The sequence below is a fragment of the Pholcus phalangioides genome, unplaced genomic scaffold (assembly GCF_987345545.1).
Source record: "Pholcus phalangioides strain wild (caught in Gottingen) unplaced genomic scaffold, Ppha-v1.0 ptg000008l_1, whole genome shotgun sequence".
Lineage (NCBI taxonomy): Eukaryota > Metazoa > Arthropoda > Arachnida > Araneae > Pholcidae > Pholcus > Pholcus phalangioides.
Genome location: NW_028301601.1, coordinates 60,246,720 through 60,255,844, shown reverse-complemented (window position 1 = coordinate 60,255,844; position 9,125 = coordinate 60,246,720).

Here is a 9,125-nt window from a genome sequence, read left to right as displayed (position 1 = left end):
TTGGAGTTGACTTTTATGGATCTATTAGTGTCGACGGATTTGGTGTCAACTTGCGAGAATAAAGTGGTGTTGACGGATATATTGGTGTCAACATGCGATGATTTATTCATGTCGACTTGCGAGGGATTATTGGTGTTATCTTGCAAGGATTTATTTTGTGGAGACGAATTTATTGACTTATATGCCAAAACACCGTATTCAAGAAATGTGGAAAATAATTTGATCGAACCGCACTTAGAAATGAATTGATGTCAAAAATTCAAGAACTCTTCGACAGTAGGACATCCCTAACGAACTCGAGGCGACCACCGATAGACAGCGCCTTCACTTCCAACAACCCATCTCACTAATGGCAGTAAATTGCAATATAGCGATATGGCCAGAGTTGGTGTTTGGTGAAGTAGTAGTAGGACATCATAGTAATCAATTATTATAGGTGAAACATTGGAGGAAACATTCTGGAGAAAAAAAACCACACGCGTATAAGAAAATGTCTTGCATATAAATCCAGAGCGTTACTCAGCACGTACGTAACAGGCTGTAATATATCTAATAACAAGTAACACGTAGAATATATTTCCAGTGTGAACGACCAACTTCGAAGATAATTCCTCATCGTCCCACATCCTGTCACACAGTCTCTCTCGTCCTTTTCTATCATTTTCACACCCAGCTCTACATAAAGGAAGGCGAGTGGATTAATGTTGATCCCAGCGACCGGCAACGAAAAAGAAATAACGGTATGCATAGTGTGTATAAGAGAGAGAAAACCTAGGTAATCCCGCTAATTCCTGTTCCTCGGTTACAGTCAGTTCGGACGAAACGCAGCAGTTGGGCCCCAACAGAAATCGATCAGCGGCAGCAAGCAGCTTGCGTGTGTGTGTGTGTGTGTATGTATACATAATGTGTGCCTGAGGAAAGCACACAGAAGAAAGTGAAAGAAAAAGATACAGACGTCATTGGGTTTTCATAATTAGCTGGCCGATACCATTCGCCCTTTACGTCTATTAGATCCTTTCCCTTCTCTCTCTCTTTCTTGCTGCAAAGAAAACAAATCGAGAAGGAACCCGAAGACTTGATTTGATTTCTTGGCACCACTTGGGGGAATTGTAATTTGTTACTACACAGCCGTCGGTCATTCATTGTATGCATGTATATGCGTTTGTTTATCGCCGGGAGGCTGCCATCGAACGAATGTGTAATGGCATTTGCTGTTACTTGCAAGGATAACCGAAATCAGTTTCGTCGGTTTGTTTTTTTTTTTCTGTTTTTTCGTTCTCCTTAATGCAGAAATGAAGGTTATGGAAACAGAGTTGTAGTCAGGCTGGCAATATATTGAATTGGCAAAGATACAGAGAATCGCGAATCGTCACCAACGAAGGTACCAAATGCGGAGTGAAAATCACCAATTTGTTTATTAACCCTTTTACGATCACATCGCCGACGAATTATTTCCTCCATATACCAGTAGAATAAATTCACACCAGTTCTTTGTGTTTTCTTTTCTCTCTCTCCTCACCATCGCGGAGCTTTATTGTAACGCCATGAACAAAAGTAGTTGTTTTTCACCCTGTTATTTCTATACTCCTGTTAGTGATATTTGTGCCATATATATATAGTATTTTTTTCTACTGTATGCATGCCGCTGTGGTGGTCGAGTGGCCATAGTGACAGACTTGCATCGCGAGGATTCGGTTCCAAACCCCACTGTCGCCGCAGTGGCGGTCGGCTGAAGTTGGTGTTCTGCGGTTCCCAACTTCGAGGCGAGAATGCGAGCCGATCTCCCCGTTAGAAAGTTTCGCCGCAGAGAGCAACAGGCCTACACAACGTTGCAATTATTCATTCATTACACCTCCCTCTCTATGAGTTGAGAAAAACCTCATAGTTCAAAAAATTGATTTCAGATGCAGCACTACACATAACAAGCATTACACAGACACAAACGTCACGGAACGTTCACTATACACACACACACATTCCAACATGTGCCGATTCGTTAGAAGTTCCGCAGAGATATGAACGAGGTGCATGTCTGGTTGAGTAGTTGTAGTAGCCGTGGCAAAAAGCCGTTAGTGACTATGTGGCATAGAGTAGTGTGTAACGGCCTTTGATTTCTGTGCATCGCTTCACGTTCATTCGCGCATGCTGCAGTCATTTCTTGTGGACATATCTTTGGCTTAACATTTGCGTAACACTAATTGTTTCAATAAAGCATTTTTTTTTTGTAAGCAGTATATATTTCCACAAAACTTTTGAAAGTTCCAATTATGTGCAATATCATTATTTTTTCAAATTCATTTCATGCAAATTTAATTTCACTATTACTTTTGCATTAAATTTTGATATTTGATTGAATTTTCCTTCCAATTTCTGTTTGTTCATGAATAGATATCCGAAACTTTTAAAATTAAAAAACAAAAATCCTTACGAAGGGTTTTTCTTCATACAGTATATTAGGTTTCAGGCAAATCATAATTTCTTCCATTACAATTAAATAAAAATAATGTTATTAAAATAAATTAATAAATGTTAATTTATTTTAATATTTTTATTTATTTGTTTATATGCTTATATATAAGATTCATATCATATTGTAATTTGTGATTGCCAGTAAGTGCCATTTGGCTGCTTGGTAATTTTTTGTCTCCCCATTTTTCCGTAAACCACATTTCTCACAAATAAAGTATTTAATAACAATAATAAATAATAGACAAGCTTTTTTCTTGATGGTTTTTTTTTTTTGAAAAACGGGAACCGCGATCCACTTTATTTCACATTAATTGAAGTTATATTAAAAACAAAATTGAAATTCATGTTCATTTTTAATAAACTAGTTTCAGGTATCGGTAGTTAATTAGTAAAATTAATTAATCCATGCCAATTAAGAAATAAATTTTGATGTCCTCATTTTCCTTTCAAAATTATTAAGAAAATTATTTAGAAAATTAATATTATTATTCTTGTGTTTTTTGTTTGAATATTTAATATAAATTCCATTAATTTCACTGATTAATTATCGATTCGTTCAATAACATGTTTGACAAGTATCAGAAAAATGAGAATTAATTTGATGGGTTTTCTTTAATTCTCCTTAAGAACAATAAGTAAATTTAAAAAAAACCATCAAATTATTACCAAATTTTAAAACATTCAGCTCAAAAGTATCAGTGATCAAATAAAGTGCACAAAAAATGCGCAATGCGTTCACAGAATCAAAGAGTACTAAAAATTCAGTAAATCAGTGCTTAATCACACACACACAATAATTAAGATCTTAAAAATATTTCAAATCCAGATAAAACTTGTATCAATTAAAACGATATAAAGTTGATTTCTTTTTAATAAAAATCAAATTTATATAATGAGAGTGCATTTCCGCTAATGCATGCATAATCTCTGGTGCAAATGTTACCTTCTCTTTAAGGGAGGGGAAGAAAGTTGTGGGAAAAAACTGGACATTTTCGATAGTGGGCATATTACTGCGATAAAGGTATAGGGTGGGCAAAAAGTCCGTACAAACTTTAAAAATGAAAAAAACACGGAAAAATAACCGAAAATAACTCAAAAATAACAGACAGGTGGCGCTGACGTACATAAGCCGAAGAAAAGATACGCAAATAGCGAACAGAATGCGTCCAAATCGTTTATTACAGCAGTACACATATGCACTAATGCACTACCACCACAGGGGATAACACATTGCAGGCGAGTCACAAATCCAGCAACGGCAGAGTCCATACACGGTCCACATACACGGTTTAAAACGGTGAATTGATTGTGGATTAGGAGCGCAAGCTCTTATAACCGTCTCATTAGCATATTTCGACCGAAGTCGCTCGTACCAGCGCCACCTATCTATCACCTGTTTTTTGAGTCCCCCCCACCATCGTCTTAAAAAAAATGTCCGTGGCATAGCGATGCTAACCGTGCAAACCGTTTTTTATTTCGGTTATTTTTCCGGGTTTTATTCATTTTTAAAGTTTCTACGGACTTTTCGCCCACCCTGTACTTACGCAAACAGGCAATAAATATTAAAAAATCATCAACCGATTATAACGCTTGGAAGGATAGACGAAAATTAATATTCTAACGATATCATAATCTGAATCTATAGCTATCGGGAATCCGTTTCAGAGTTACGCAATTGGACACAGATCTTCCTGATATGATATCACAATGTGACCAGCAAACAAATATTAGACATCTCCCGACCCAGAAAACGCTTCGCACATTACAGAAGTCGTTTATTACTTTCTTTCGAGAAACCAATCGTACGTAGAATCACAAACAACGTCACTAACACAGCAGGCTGTCAAATCAATCAATATTTTTGTCAATTACGAAACGGCCACCCGATTTCGAAACTAAACGAGGTCATTTTCATACGTGACTTCAAAACACAGAAACAATTTTATTTGCTCATAAAATATAAAGAATCAAAATAAAAGACGAATATTCGATCATCAATAGCCAGAAAAGTAAAACTCACAAGAAAAAACCCCCCACACACACACCCTATTGGCCCAAATAACGAGCAGTAAAGTGGTATTCTGTCGGATAGACCAAGGGCAACCACAATTTTCATTCCAGAATCTTTTGATACAAAAAATATTTAATATAATAGATCACAGATACGGATAGAACTTTATTTACGTATCACATCCAAAACACAGAAACCATAACAATCGATAATTAACCTTTTTTTTCTGCTCGTAGGGTAAAACCGTAACCGACACGTACCGTAAATATTCGGTAAGACATTCATATAGATATGCATCTCGTTCGTGAAAAGAAAATAGAAAGAAGAGAGTGTGTCTATTGAGATTCAAGGTCTTCGTCTATACGAGCTTTTTTTGGAAAGTTGGAGAAAAGAAATGTTGCGAAGGAATGTTCCAGTAATAGTAGTCTTGCGAGTTGTCTATGCACACGTTGCTAGTTGGTTCCGTTTGCTGGAGAGACAGAGGCGTTAGTCCGAAGGCCGGCGGCTGCTGAACACTTTTTGGGTGCTCAGACGGCAATTCGAAAATAATACTTTTATCTGAACTGCTTGGGTAGAAAATAATACAGTTGAACCTCGTTTATACGTCGCTAAGTTAAATGACTTTCCCCTCCTTTATACGACGTTTGCCTTCAGTCGCAATCAGTTCCCATACATTTTAATGTTGAAATAATTCATTTGTTCGACGCAAAACCTCAATTATTCGTTTTCACTTCGATTCAAGCTTCAAATCGTTTTTTAAAAAAAAAAAAAAGTGTATATATCCATCAAATGCACGCAGTTTCCGTATACAATGAAACAGTTGTTTCTTGCATGTTGTCAACTGAAAAATTATAAATTTTAAGGTGATTGCTGGCGTATACAAAAATAGCCATTGAGCTGGCTGATGACCACTTAGAATGGATTGGAAATTTATTTTATCGGCGCAAGGACCAATTAGGCCGAACTGCGCCACACTTAAAATGGACACTCAAATGATTTGTTCATTTCTCGTTTCTGAGACGACGCAGACGCAGAGAGCTTTTTTTCAAGACAAGGGGTTCAATTGTTTCAAAGACGGCCATATTCCCTTTCGGAATTTTCTCCTCAGAATATTGGGCGTTATCCCCAGAGGGTGAGAACGTCTATTGTAAGTAGTTTTTGAGGGCACAGGTCAGTCAATAACAGACATATACGGTACGCACACACACACACACACAATACTATATATCGTCGACGTTCAAGCAAACGTCACCAAGTCCACAAAATTTTCGTGATAGACTACTGCAGTTGATTGAAATTTCCAATTGATTATTTCATGATATGAACAGTTATGAACCCCGAACCACACATCAGTGAATCAGTAAGAGTTAAAAATATTTGAAATAATTTTTAATAATTTTCCACAACGACTCAAATTCAAATTAGCAAAATCTCAAAACTGGACTTGGTGGCTCCTGTTTGTAAAAAAATGCCTACGATATTAGTTCTTCCGATCATTTCCAGTGGATAGATAGCTAGATATATAGAACCGCTCGCAACCCCAGACTGATGCAAAGCTACTTACTACCTCAACAGAGGCAGGGTTGTGTCGGAAAAATTAGCAAAGATTAATAGTAGTGACCCCCCCCCCCCCCTGCTCGCAAGCATGAACCCAATGACCAGGGAGAAATATTGCACGTGTGCCCAGTGGCACATAAGGGAACATCCCAGTGGAACTTTCCCTCGTTGTGGTGCTTTGCTTGCTGGCTGTGTCCAATCGGCCGTTCGTAATGTCGACGACTAAACGAAAGGCATTCTTTCATATTAGGTATTTTGGTGATATTTGACATCCATGTTTTTTATGGGCATATATTTTTCAGCCACCACGTTGGCAAATTTGCCTGTCGTGACCTTTGTATCTTTGCATATTCTGCGGTTAAAGAAAATAGTTTCTTGTAGAGGGATTATCGTTGTATCGCGGAAAAGCAACATCACCTGCCATCATATTTATGTTGCTGTTGGCATCTTTTCGCAATCGGCGTTGTTAGTACCACTAAAAAATACAGCTTTTGAGTATTTATTCGGATCATAAACTTTTCATTTATTAGTTGGTAAACAATATTCAGGGAAATTTATTTCCCGTAAAATGATTTATAACGATATACCCTGCTGTATCGCACAAAAACAGCGATACGGGAAACTTCACCGACACTTCCCGTGATCGAACGATGCTATACTGGCATTATTAGCGGCACTTGCTCGAATAATGAATGTGTCAAATTTAAAAATACTGTATATTTAAGGATATTTCAAGCGATGTACAGGGTGGGCAAAAAGTCCGTAGAAACTTAAAAAATAAATAAAAACGCCGAAAAATGACCGAAATAAAAAATAATTTGCAGGGTTAGCATCGCTAGATCAATGAAATTTTAAAGTCGGAGGAATAATTCATAAAATAGCTGATAGATGGCGCTAGTACGAGCCAGTTCGGTGAAAATATGGAAATGAGACAGTTATAAGAACTTGCGCTCCTGATCCACAACCAGTTCACCGTTGTAAACCGTGTATGACCTGCTGCACTCTGCCGTTGCTGGATTTGTGACTCGCCTGCAATGTGTTATCCCTTGTGGTGGTGGTGGTCATGTGAAGCACACACTACTGCAATAAACTGTTTGGAGGCATTCCGTTCGTTATTTGCGTATCTTTTCTTTAACTTGTGCACGTCAGCACCACCTATCGGCTGTTTTTTAGTTGTTGTTTCTTTTCTGTCAAAAAAATTCCCGTGACCTAGTGATGCTAACCCTGCAAACCGTTTTTTATTTTGGTTACTCTTCCGGTTTTTAGTCATTTTTAAAGTTTCTACGGGCTTCTTGCTCCCACCTATACAAAAAAAACGTTGTAGCAATTTTTCAAAATCTCCTAAAAAATATCGATGTGGGGGTGGGGGGGGGGGTTATTGTAGTCATGGATATCGTTGTATCGAGAGGAGTTCAATATTACACTATAGGTCAGGGATGCACAAACTTTTCAGTCCACGGGTCAGATATGATATATTTCTGCCACTCGCGGGCCAGCAATGTACTCAAAATGTACTCAATGTCACTCAAAACAATTAGGGGAGCACATGGTTTTAACAAAATTACGCAAAGATGTATACCGATAAGTAACATAAAATGAATCATCCATAATTTAAAGCCTAGCAGGAAACGGAAGAAGAAAACTTCATATGCAAATCAAAGTTCATCACGTCAAAAACCAGAAAAAGGAGATAAAGGCAGAAATCGGGATGCTGCAGAAACGTCTGTTTTACTGCCGAAACTGTGAAATTCGATTGCGCAGTATTTTTTTTTTGAGACAAGGCGACTTGAGGATGTCTCAACGACGTGATTTACCGGAATCCATGGCATGGCGTGTTATAGGCAGACTGGAATCCTGGCAAACACAACGTAGTGTCGCGGACGCTGTTGGAGTCGCCAGAAGTGTTGTTGCAAGGCTGAGGAATCGATTCAAGAAACACGAAATGTTAGACGTCGACCAGGGCAAGGTCGGCCACGCGCCACTACAGCAACTGATGACCGGTATGTACGGTTAACAGCCCGTCGAAAGAGAACAAAGAATGCTACGCAGCTGCAAAGACGGTTGCTCTTGGCAACAGGACGAAGGGTGTCCAGCCAAACAGTACGTAATCGGCTTCATGAGGGAGGGCTCTATGCACGTAGGCCAATGGTCTGCATTCCGTCGACCCCACGCCACCGTGCGGCCCGGAGAAAATGGGCTGCTGAACATCGAGATTGGGTGCAACATGATTGGAGCCAAGTGCTGTTTACAGACGAGTCCCGATTCAATCTGGAGTGTGACACCCGACGTGTTCTGGTATGAAGGGACAGGGGCACTCGAAATAACCCCGCATTCGTTCGTGGAAGGTCACAATACAGACGAGCTGGTTGGATGGTATGGGGTGGAATCAGCATAGGCGGACGTACGGACCTGCATATCATTCGGAATGGCACTTTGACGGCCCGAAGGTACGCAGACGAGAAACTGCGACCTCATGTCATCCCTTACGCTGGAGCCATTGGAGATTCCTTTGTTTTCCAGGATGATAATGCCAGACCGCATAGAGCTCGTCTGGTGGAGAACATGCTTGAAGCTGAAACAATACAGCGTATATAATGGCCAGCGTGCTCTCCTGACCTGAATCCAATGCTCGCACGACGCATTGCTGCGCGACCAAGGCCGCCTGTTACTGTCCGAGACTTGCAGATTGCACTTCTTGAGGAGTGAAACAGTATTCCCCAAAGTCTGATCGATAACCTCATCGCATCCATGGCAAACAGGTGTGCAGCAGTCTTAGCTGTTCGAGGAGACCACACGCCCTATTAAAACTCATGCATCATGTCTAAACAGTACTTTTTTTTTATCGTTTACATGTAACCAAATTGTTGCCCTAAATCATCTTTTCATGTTTTTTCCCATATTTTCAAAGAATTAAAGCTTAATTCCAAATTTTTTTACGTCTTTTTTCTGTATTGCGCATTGATACGCGTGTGCTATCCATTGTATGCCAATACGTGGCTGTCTCGCACGGTTTTCTTCACTTTTTTGCTTGCTCCCCTATTTGTTTTGAGCAGTGTATATGCATATAGGATTTTACTTTTCACTTTAT